A 12,443-nucleotide genomic window follows, 5' to 3' on the forward strand; every position below is an offset into this window, starting at 1 on the left:
AGAAACCCAGGAAGTCAGCTTGGTGGTGGTGACCTCATCCTGGCCACAAATCCACCCTTGGGGCAAGTCAAGGGGCTCTGCCCTGCTCGCCTCAGACCCACACTGGATAACTAGGTGCCGGTCCCATGACTCTTGGCTGGGTCTCTGGCTCTCTCTAGCCAATTTCTGAGACCAGGAGCTGAAGTTAAAGCCCAGTGAACTCAGATGTCTTGGGTTCATTCTAACAAATTGCTACAAAGTGCTTGCAGTATGCTGCATCCCCTCAAAATGCCCATATCCCAAATTCCAGCGGTGGGCGCCTGGCTTCTAGCTTCTGAATGGTCTCATTGCTTCCTCAAGATGCAACATAGTCTTTTCTCCATGTTCCATTTCTCAGCCTCTGGGTATTTCAGTTTGTGACCTTCTCTTGCTACTGTCAGCAAAGCTCCACAATGTCCCTGAGAAATACTGATCTGAGCTGCAACATGGATGAACCCCAAAACATCATGCTCAGCGGACAAAGCTGAACATGAAAGGGCACATATTGTATGCTTCCATTTATATAAAATATCCAAAATAGGCAAATCACAGAGGCAGACAGGAGATTAGTGGTTGTCAGGGGCTGGGGAGAGGCGGGAATGAGAAGTGACTGCTGATGTATGCAGAGTTTCCTTTTGGGGGTGATGCAAATGTTCTGGAACTAGATAGAGGTGGTGGTTGCACAACACTGTGAATATACTAAATGTCAGGGAATTTTTTGCTTTAAAATGGTAAATTTGGGGCTATGAGACTTTCTCCTAAACAAAATAATGTTCAGAGTCCAGGAGAAATGAGGAGAGAGGGGGTGAGGGTCTCTCTCCTGGGGGTGGGCATCTGGGGAAACTGAGACCCAGGAGAGCAGTGTTAGCTGCCTTAGCTCAACCTTAGGGGAGGAAGCCCCTCCTTTAAGGAGCCTGACCCCAAGAGGCAGCTGGAATGGCCAGGGTCAGGCGCCCAGCAGGCTATGAGGTCAGTGCCTTGGGGACAATGAGGCAGTGTCCTGGGCCTGGCACAGTGGGGACGGGGACACCATGACCCCACACAGAACAGCCTTCCCCAGTCTCAGGGTGCAGGCCTGAGCAAGGGGGTAGGGTGGGTTAAGGGATTGATGCATGAGGCCTGGGGAAGGGACAGAGAGAGAAACCGAGATACAGAGAGGAGAGACAGATTGAGAGAAACATAAAGAAAGATGGAGGAGATAATTGGAAATAGGAGCAAACTCCTAGTTCTCTCTCAACCATCTTGAGACCCCTGCCCCCATTCTGGGAGACTCCATCACCTGCACCGTTTCACAGATGTGAAAAGTGGGTCCAGAGATACTCAGACCACCTGACATCCTGTTGGAGGTGAAGAGATGGATTCAAACCGCCCCCAGTGAGGAAGAGCTGTGCCCCTTTAGAAGTGAGGCCCGTGCCCCGCGGTCTCCCCATCCCCACCAAAGTTGGCTCTCCCAGGCCTCAGTTTCTCCACTGGCAAATGGGCTGTTGTGAGGATGAAGGGAGGGTATGGCTCTGGGCAAATGCTCCCTACCAGCTGGCCAGTGTGATTTGTCATTGTTGATGCTTCCTGCAGCTTCTGCCTTGTCACATTTCTTTCCCACACTCCTGAAGTCAGAGCAGCCACTGGAAAATCTTCAAGGGAGGTAGATACATGTGGTGGTGTAGAGATGGACGTTGATGCACTCAGCCCCTTGGGGTCAAGGAGGGATGGAAGTTGGGTGCTTTGAGGTGAATAAGGGAGGGCTGCCCAGAGGAGGAACACTTCATAGAACTAAAAGGCACCCTTGACAGAAGCCACAACAGATGTAAGAGTCTGGAGGATATGCTTTGGAAAACAACAAGATGAATATGGTGGGTCTGGGGTTCTTCATCTGTGGGGCAATATGAAGCCAGAGAAGCGGGCAGGGCTCTCAAGTACCAGGCTGAAGGGCTTGGTTTTCTCCATGGGCATTGGAGAGTCATGGTGGGTGTGTGAGCGGGGGAGGAGGACCCCAGACAAATGTGAGATGGTATTTCTATCTTTATCAAGGTCACAGCCTGAGCTCACACCAAGGCTCACCGCATCACCCCCACCCTGCCCCCACACCACATTGCCACATCTTGCCACAACCACTTCCTTCCCTCCCTCTCTAGGCCTGCCTGGGGGCCCCTTATTAGTCCCTCCTGGCTGCCTCAGAAGCTCAGCTGAGATAAGCTCCCAGGGCTGCCCCACTTTCAGATACCATATAGACTAGAGGGGGTTGGAGGAAGGAAGCAGGCAGGACTAGGTCACAGGGGCCCCAGAAAACATGACAAGAGGAACTGCAGCACTTTCCCACCCCTTCTTCCCCTTCTTCTTCCTTCTCCTCAGGGAAAATGACCCTAAGCCTGACATGCAGCCAAAAGGCCCTTTTGTCCTTGAAGGGCATCCAAAGAGGGTATTGAAAGATGTATAAGAGTTTGCAAGGAGAAAATATATTCCTTCATTTAACAAATACATTTATAAGCATCATTCATCAATAAGAACATTTTTTTTATCATTCAACCAAGACCTTCTAATGCCTTTAGAGGATCATTTGAGGATGTTTTAAAGAATATGTAGAAGGCTACGAAGAAAAAAGTTCGGCTCGGCACCTGTGGCTCAAGTGGCGAAGGCGCCAGCCACATACACCTAAGGTGGCAGGTTTGAATCCAGCCTGGGCCTGCCAAAAACAACAATGACGGCTGCAACCAAAAAATAGCCAGGCGTTGTGGCAGGCGCCTGTGGTCCCAGCTACTTGGGAGGCTGAGGCAGGAGACTCGCTTGAGCCCAGGAGTTGGAGGTTGCTGTGAGCTGTAATGCCATGGCACTCTACCCAGGGGAACAGCTTGAGGCTCTGTCTCAAAAAAACCCAAAAAACCAAAAAAACAAAAACCACAGTTCCTGATGCCCCTCATGGAGACGTTTGAGAAGGATTTTGATGGACATGTAGAAGTTCACAAGAAAAAAATCGTATTTATTCATTCAATAAATGTTCTCTGTTGCTTCTCAAAGACAACTTGAAGTAGGTTTTCAAGGACACATAGGTGTTCACTATGGAAAAATTGCATTCATTTATTCAGTTAGTCAGTCAATAAACACTCCCTGTTGCCCATCGAAAAGTCATTTGGGAGGGAGTTCTGTGTAGTTGAGATGGAGCAGGGGCATTTGAGACCTCTCTGGTGGCTGTCCCTCTAGCAGGTCCCCATTTGCCTAGCCCAACAGCCCCTGGTTCAGGAAACCTCTCTTTTCCCAGAATTTCAGGTAAAGTCTCAGGGAAGGCTCTGATGGGCTGAACTTGGGTCAAGGTCATATGTCTACCCTGAACAAATCAGAGAAGCTGAGGTCAATAAATGACTCTGGGTCACATGTCTACCTCAGCCTGGACTAAAGGAGAACTATGAGGTAAAAGTAATCAGAATCAGAACAGTTGGCCATTACAGGACATGAACGTCCCATCACTTGGGGTAAGCAAGCTACAACCTGATGTTTACTTAGTGGAGGGCTGCCAGATGAAACACAAGGCACCCAGTTAAGTTAAAATTTCAGATAAATAACCTATAAATTTTTAGCATAACTATGTCCCAAGTATTGTAGGGGACATACTCATTGTTTATGGAAATTTGAATTTAACTGAGTGACTACTTTGGAAAATAGTCTGGCAGTTTTTCAGAAATTTATAATTTTTTATTTTTATTTATTTATTTTTTGAGACAGAGTCTCAAGCTGTCGCCCTGGGTAGAGTGCCATGGTGTCAACTCACAGCGACTTCAAACTCTTTGGTTTAAGAGATTCTCTTGCCTCAGCACTCACCACAAAGCCTGGCTATTTTTTGTTGTTGTTACTGTTGCAGTAGTCATTGTTGTTCTGGAACACGCCAGCCTTGGTGTATGTGGCCGGCACCCTACCCACTAAACTATGGGTGCCGCCCAAAAATTTAAAACATAGAGTTACATCTTATGACCCAGGAAACCCACTCCTCAGTATATACCCAAGAGAACTGAAAACATATGACTACACAAAAACCTTGCATACCAATGTCCATAGAAGCTCTATTCAGAATAGCTAAAAAGTGAAAAAACTCAAATGACCATTGAAAGATGAATAAATAAATAAAATCTATATATACATGTATATATACACAATGGAATAGTATTTGGCCACAAAAAGGAATGAAGTGTTGATATTTGCTACATTGTGAATGAATCTGGAAAACATTATGTTGAATGAAAGAAGCCAGACATAAAAGGACACATGTGGTATGATTTCATTGATAATGAAATGTCCAGAATGAGACAAATCATAGAGACAGAAAGCAGATTTGTGGCTGTCAGGAGCTGGGAAGAGTGAATAATGAGTGGTTGCTAATAAGACAAAGGTTTTGATTTCCATTAATAATGAAACTGTTCTGGGGTGGCACCTGTGGCTCAAAAGGTAGGGTGCCAGTCCCATATGCCAGAGGTGGTGGGTTCAAACCCAGCCCTGGCCAAACAGTGCAAAAAAAAAAAAAAATGATGAAAATGTTCTGGACTTAGATGGTGGTTATACAAATCTGTAAATATGATGAAAACCACTGAATTGTACCCTTTAAAAGGGTGAATTTTATGGTTTATGAGTTACTTGTCAATTTTAAAAATTGTATGAGAAAAATGTTTTCCTTGGGCATCTTGTATTTTTATTTACTCAATCTGGCCACCTTGTAGACAACTGGGCACCAACGACCTTTCCTAGGCTTCCCTCCAGCCTGAAAACACTCTCTAATGTTAAGGTTGAACAGTGCAGCTGCAGAGACAGTGGAAGTCTCAGTTAAAGACTATCTTGGGACTTTGGACTTTTCCCAGCCTCATTTTCCTCTTTTGTAAAATGGTGCTGAACAATTATCTTCAAATGAGACACTTAGTATGGTGAATCCCAGCTAGGATTCAGCAAAGGCAGCCATCCTCAAAAAAGAAACTGGCAACTGCAGTAGCTACATGTTTTTGTAAATAAAGTTTTATTGGCACCAGGTGCAGGCTTAGAGTGAGGGCAAATAAGGCAGATGGTGCAAGGATAAGGACTGATCTTATCTTTAAAATTGTGATGTTTCGTTCATCATTAATGTTTAATTAATTTTTGATTTTGAAAAGTATCAGATTAAAATGTTTTTCTTTTCTTTTTTTGTTTTTGAGACAGAGTCTTACTATGTCACCCTGGGTAGAATGCTATGGTGTCACAACTCACAGCAACCTCAAACTCTTGGGCTTAAGCAATTCTCTTGCCTCAGCCTCCCAAGTAGCTGGGACTATAGGTGCCCGCCACAACGCCCAGCAATTTTTTTGTTGCAGTTGTTCATTGTTTAGCAGGCTGAGGCGAGGTTTGAACCCACTAGCCCTGTCGTATGTGGCCAGCGCCCCAGCCACTGAGTAAGGGCGCTGAGCCAAGATATTGTTTTTCTTGATGGCTTAGTTTTTTGGTGCCCCTTCAATTTTGCACAAAGGTGGGTGCTTCATTTTTCCCACTCTAGAATTAGTTCTGCTGTGTGCTCTGGACACATTGATTAACCCCTCTGAGCCACAGTTTCTTCATCTGCAAAATGGGGATAAATAATGTTTCCTTACTTCTAGGAGCACTGGTTGCAAAATGTTTACTTCTGTGCTCTGGGACTGGCACTGGGTCTGGAAGCGAAGGGCCAGCTCGCCCAGTGTAGGTGGTGCTCTTCCAGTCCGGCACCCGAGGAGGGGCGGGGTCAGATCCGTCAGCTGACCAGGCTGGCCAATGGCAATCGGGGGCGGGGCCTGGCAGGCCGGGGCGGGGCCGGGGGCGGGCCTGGAGGCGCTGACTCGCAGACCATGGACGAGCCGAGCCTCCTGCGGCGTCGCGGGCTCCAGGTGAGGCCCTTGCGAGGGCGGGCGGGCAGGCAGAGGACTCAGCCAGGTGTTCACTGCCTGAAAAGTGCCAGGGGCGGGGCCTCTGCGGACTTTGGGGAAACTGAGGTAGAGGGCAGGGTACGCTCATTTCATTCCCTCTACGCACCTGCTTCTCAAAGTGCTTTTCTCCTGGTGGGAAGGGGGAGATGTCCCCCCATTTGACATATGGGGAAACTGAGGCTCTGAGCGATAGCATAGGAGGAAGGGCTGAGGGTTCTGCCCCTCCTCACTAGTTGTTTTAGTAATAAGAGCAATAGCAGCCTGAAAGCTCACCATATGTTTGTCGTTGTATTAATCCTATTACTAGTGATATATTAATATTATTTAATGTGTATTAATACCTGCCTCTGGTCGTTGCTATGACACTGCATCTCACCCCTACTTCAGCTCACCCTATGATGAGCTGGGAATGTTGGGGCTGTCTGGGCACCCATTTGTCAGACAAGGAAACTAAGGCTTCAGTCTGGGAAAACAACTAACAAGAGGTTGCCCAGCCCGGATTGGATCTGGCACCCTTAATCAGCTCTCTCAGAGCACAAGTCGCTGTCAACTAGCTGTGTGACCTAGAGGGAGGCACTCGTGCTTCTGTGGGCCTCAGTTTTCCAACTTGCTTTTTCTGACCTCTAGTACCAGGTTTGTGTTAGGGAGGCTGTGTCACCAAGAGATAGGAATATGAGCATCTGGGGTAGCTGAAGCTTAAATTTGAAGACACACAGAGGACATGTGACCCCAGACAGCAACTCCTTTGACCTCCTGGCCTCAGTTTCCCCATCTGTAACAAATAAAAAATGAGAATTAAGACGATTTAGACATTTCCCTCTGGGGCTTAGGCCACACCCTTAAAAAGCCACGAGATTTGCAGATGAACATTTATGTAGCATGTGTTGTATGTCTGGCTCTGTAGAGGCTGCACAGTGTTCCCCAACCGCTGGAGCCACCTTCTGGGACAGAGTTGTCAGCTATGATGGGGGAACCGTGGCCCAGAGGGGTGAAAGGAGTTGCTGTGTGGGGAAGGCACAGTGTGTGGGAGAGATGTCTGACCCAGCCATTGCTGGGTTCCCTAGGGTAGAGGAGCCAGCCATAGGTGGCAGAGAGGCAGGGCATTGTGGTTGGGGGGTGGTATTTAGGGAAATGAAAGATGCTGAATGAAGCTAGAACACAGAAAGGACAGAGGGGGTGGTGGTGTTCAGGCTGGGGCAGGGGATGGGGCAGGTGGGCTAGAATTTGAGACTGCCTAACTGCAAACTCTGCAGGTGACAAGAAGCCATGTGGGAGGTGGTCAGGGAGGGAGCAGACATAATTGCAGGTCAGAAACACTCTGCTCTCCCTGCCCCAGGGAGGAGAGGGGGTGGCGGAGGTGGGAGGAGCAGAATTGGAGGTGCTGAGGTCAGATGCAAATGGGGGGGCCTAGGCAGAGAGAAGGGGGTAGGGCAGGAGCTATGGGTTGTTGTGGAAGGACAGGCCTCCTCCTGGAGCCCCAGTTAGACGCCAGCCCCGCCCCACAGCATCTTAAAATAAACTGCCTTGAGTAGGCGAATGGGGGTGCTGCTGGCAAATGGGGGTGCTGCTGACGTTAGGAAGTGGGACCTATTCCATGTGGGGGGTCAAACATTTCCTGATGACAAGTCCTGCCTTACAAAAGGGAAACTGAATCTCAGGTAAGCATAGCCACTGTCCTGGTCTCACAGAATATAGATGACAGAGTCAGGATTTGAACCAGGTAGTCGGGCTTTCCCTTCAGACCAACCCTGCACTGGCCTCCATCCAGGGAGGTAGAGGAATGAGCAGGCATTGCCCAAGTAGCTGAAGGAATTCTGGCGGTGGGCATAGCATGTGCTAAGGCCCAGCGACATGAAGCTGGGGACACTTGTGTGGGAACCCTAGAACCCATTTCTTGGGGCAAAGGCTGCTTTAGCTCTGATTTTCGGACTTTCTTTCTAGAGTGATGGGGAACTATAGAAGGTGCTAGGTCAGAGGAGGATATGTCCATATCTGGAGAGACTCCTCTGAAGCTGATGGGGAAGGGGTGGGCAAAAGAGTGGAAAGCCAGGTTTGGTGCCTGTGGCTCAAGTGTCTAAGGCACCAGCCACATACACCTAAGGTGGTGGGTTCGAATCTAGCCCGGGCCTGCCAAACAACAATGACAGCGGCAACCAAAAAACAGCTGGGTGTTGTAGTGGGCACCTGTGGTCCCAGCTACTTGGGAGGCTGAGGCAAGAGACTCGCTTGAGCCCAGGAGTTGGAGGTTGCTGTGAACTGTGATGCCACAGTACTCTACCCAGGGGGACAGCTTGAGGCTCTGTCTCAAAAAAAAAAAAAAGAGTGGAAAGCCAGGAAAAAGCATGCAAGAAAGGCTCAAGAGGGAGAATTAAAATGATAATAAAATAATAGTAAAGTGGTAATAATTGTTAATATTAATGGGCTAAGTACTGTGCATGCATTTAATTCTTCTAACAGCCTGAGTGGTCACTGCTGTTAATGGTCCCATTTTTCAGAAGGAGACACTGAGGTTCAGAGACAAAAGGTAACACCAGGAAACCAGAGACCTGGAATTATAACCAGTCTGACATCTGAAAGTGCACAGATGTTGAGAGCTTTGGTTTTTAAGCATCATTCATTTCCTCTGAGAAAGGCCCCTGTTAATGTCCAGGCAGGGGCAGGTTGCTGGTGAGAGCCAGACAGATTTCTGGACATCAAAAGTCAAAGAGTCAATTTATAAAAGCCTGAAGCAGCTAGGGGACTGGCCAATGGGGACATCAAAAGTCAAAGAGTCAATTTATAAAAGCCTGAGGCAGATAGGGGACTGTCTAATTGCAGCAATGTGAGGCTTACAGTTGGCTATGTGCAGGAGAGATATTAAATAGGACCCAGCCTGCCCGATGGGCCATCCATTTGCCTTAGCTATATGGGTCAGGGGAAGAGGTGGGAACCTTCCCAGTTTGGGTTAAGTTCGGTCTTAAGCATAACATTTGCAGGGGCTGGTGAACATGAGCTGTTATTACTACTACTATTGTCTTATCATTACTTTCATCTTCTCTCATTTGGACCTTTGCTTCACACACAGAATTTCAAAACACCAGATCCCCCAAACAGAGCATACCGGAGCAGAGAAGGTGCCAGAGCTTGAGTCTGGACTTTATTTCCATGCTACTAGGCAGAAATAAGCATCCCTTAAGGTTCATCCTTCAGGGATGCTTCCTTCCTCATGGCCCAGTTCTACTTCTCCTCCAGGAAGCCTTCCAGCTGGTGCAATGTGGTCTATACTGACTTCTTTCCTTTGTCACTCCAATGGGACCAAATTTCCCAGGTACCTTGGTACCCACCAGGCTGAGTCCCACATCTACCCTTTGCATATGCTGTTGGCTGGGCCTGGACTCTTTTCCCCTGGCTGGTGGCCCAGTCTGATGCCCCCCTATTCCAGGAAGCCCCTGAGCTCCCCTTTCTCTCTGGGTACTCCAATCCCTTCTCTTCCTTTTGGTCTCTCCTAATCCTTCCAGTATGGGGGTGCCCATGTCCTGCTCTGCCTTCTCCAAACTCGGGGTTCTTTAAGATGGAGCTGAGGCCTGGGTGGGAAGCAGCTTCACCTAGCCAGGAGAGCACAGACCATAAATATTACCTTTAAAGAGCAGTGGTTCCAGAGGGTCGGCCCCCCACCCGCATTCATCTGGGTGGGAGCCACTCTCTTGGGGAACAGCTGGCAAAGAGGGGGCTGCGGGTGGAAACAGATGGTGCGGGGAGTCAAGGGCTGGGGGTGGTGCCAGGAGAGTTCTGTGTGGGTCCAGCTTCCCGGGATCCTTTGCAGGGGGTTGCCGACTTTCTCGCACCTCTCTCTGCCACTTCACATCGTTTTGTATCTTGGAAGCAACTTTAAACTGGTGGTTATTATTTACCTCAGTATACAATCACTTTCTTAGCTCCCATTTATGGAGTCCCCCACCCCTACCCTACTGCTAGACCTGAACCTGCTACTTATTGATTTTTCTCAAGACCCTATATGAGGAAACCAAGGCACAGAAAGGTTAAGGTGGCTTTCAGGGGTCACGAGTGCAGGAGTAAGTGAGCCAGGCTGAGAACCCAGAACTATCAGAGCTTTGGAAGGAAATGACTAGGATGAGGGCAGGATGAACAGGGAACCCCTGGATTCAGATCCCTCCTTGTTACACGTAGGGTATGTGGGGGGATGTGGCATAAGACCCCATAACTATTGGAGGGGGCAGAAGAATACCCTAGTGGAGGCGGTGGTGGGGGTGATGGCTCCTGGATCTATGACTCTTCGCGCTGAATGTAGTAGGCTGTCTGTTCCCAGGGCAGACAGGGAGACCTCAGGGTAGTAATAGGTCATTCTCCTCCCTTTCTGAAGGCTCATTCTGGGGTCAGGCCTGATGTGATGCCATTCTTCCCACTTCCCCCACCCCGACCCCTCCCCGCTAGCCCTTCCACTCCTCCCCTGCCTTGAGACCTTGCCCTCCCATCCCGGTCAACCCGCGCCTGGCAGCTTCCGGCCTCCTCCAATTCGCTGCGGGGGCCGATGACGCCACTGGTTGCCATGGCGAACACCCCTATGGGGACGTGGGCAGCCAGGAGCCCACCGAGGTAAAAATAGTCTTATGTCCCCAACGCGGCTGCCCTGATGTGTGTGTATGGGGGGGGGAGTGTCCTAAGACCCAGTTTTCTGCCTCTCCTGCTGTCAGACGTGGGTAACTGGCTTCCCTCAGCGCCTCAGTTTCACAGCCTGTAAAACGGCCCCTGCGCCTGGGGCTTAGTAAATGTAAGGAAATTTAACAGACATTAAGATAGCTATGGTGTAGGCACTTGCTGAGCTCAACAATATTACACCAGCACACAACAACAGCAATAATAATAATGGCTGATCACATCACCCCAGGACCCTCCCAATGTTATCTCCAAATTACAGATAGGGAGGAAGGTGCGGCACCAGGAGTACAAATCACTTACATGGTCCTGAAGGAACAGATAATAGAACTGGATACAGGTCCAAGTATCCTGATTCTAAACTCCTACCACATAGCCATCAGAGAATTAAAAAACCCTCTTGGGCCGGCCATGTCTGAGGGTGGACTATGGAATCATGGTAAACCCCAAGCCCAGGGCACATGGTGAGAACACCCAGAGTTAATGCAGGTCAGCTTGCTGAGCTCTAGGGTCTTTAAAAGGTAGTCACTGGGGTGGTGCCTGTGGCTCAAGGACTAAAGCACTGACCCCATATACTGGAGGTGACCGGTTCAAACCCGGCCCCAGCTAAAAAAAAAAAAAACTGTAAAAGGTAGTCACCGGTCAGTGCTACAACCCCCACCAGTGCCCACAACCCACACCTGCACATGCTCTGCAGAGGGTAAGGAGCCAGGACCCTGTGTAACTGAGCCACTTCAAACAAGGAATCTGAGGCACAGAGAAGTTTTAAAAAGGCTACTAGACAGTGGGAACAGATAGTAAAAGAGACTATTTTTACCTCGGTGGGCTCAAGATTATTCATTTTTAGCCATTATTGATATACTTCTTCAATAAATAACCGCTATTAACTAATTTATTGTTTTGAATATATTTTTTAAGGCTGGGCGTGGTGGCTCATGCCTATAATCCTAGCACTCTAGGAGGCTGAGGCAGGTGGATTGCATGAGCTCAGGAGTTCGAGACCAGCCTGAGCAAAAGTGAGACCCCATTTCTACTAAAAATAGGAAAATTAGCCAGGTATTTTAGTGAGCACCTGTCGTCCCAGTTACTCAGGAGACTGTGGCAAGAGGATTGCTTGAACCCAAAAGTTTGAGGATACTGTGAGCTATGATGCCACAGCACTCTACCCAGAGCACAGAATGAGAATGTCCCCAAACAAAATAAAAGCAAACAAATAAATAAATAATATACTTTTTAAGAGACAGGGTCTTGCTCTGTTGCCCAGGCTGGAGTGTAGTGGCTCAATCATAGTTCACTGCAGCTTTGAATTCCTGGGCTCCAATAGACTCCTGCCTCAGCCTTCCCAGTAGCTAGGACTACAGGCACTCAGGTCAGGCTGGTGTGCTTTTTTCTTTTGGGGGGAGTTGAGATGGTGGGGTCTTGGTATGTTGCCCAGGCTAGTCTTCAACTCCTAGCCTCAAATGATCCTCTTGCCTCAGCTTCTCAAAGTGCTGAGATTACAGGTGTGAGGACATTGTGCTTAGTCAATAAGATTATTTTTCAGGCAAGCAAGGTAGGATAGGAGCTGAGTGGGGAGGTAGAATGAGAATCTGGGAGGGACTCCAGGTAGAAGAGATGTTTGACTTGAGATCTGGAGTATAAGCTGCTGTTTAACTAGGGCCAGAAGGGAGGGAAAGCAGTTCTGAGAGGGGAGGGAGTTCATTCTTCCCAGTATGAAGAATGACTGGGGGCTCAGCGCCTATAGCTCAACCGGCTAAGGCGCCAGCCACGTACACATAAGGTGGCAGGTTCGAATCCCCAGCCCGGACCCGCCAAACAACAATGATGGCTGCAACCAAAAAATAGCCAGGTGTTGTGGCGGGCGCCTGT

The sequence above is a fragment of the Otolemur garnettii genome, unplaced genomic scaffold, assembly GCF_000181295.1.
Source record: "Otolemur garnettii isolate 467f Iridium unplaced genomic scaffold, OtoGar3 scaffold00105, whole genome shotgun sequence".
NCBI lineage: Eukaryota > Metazoa > Chordata > Mammalia > Primates > Galagidae > Otolemur > Otolemur garnettii.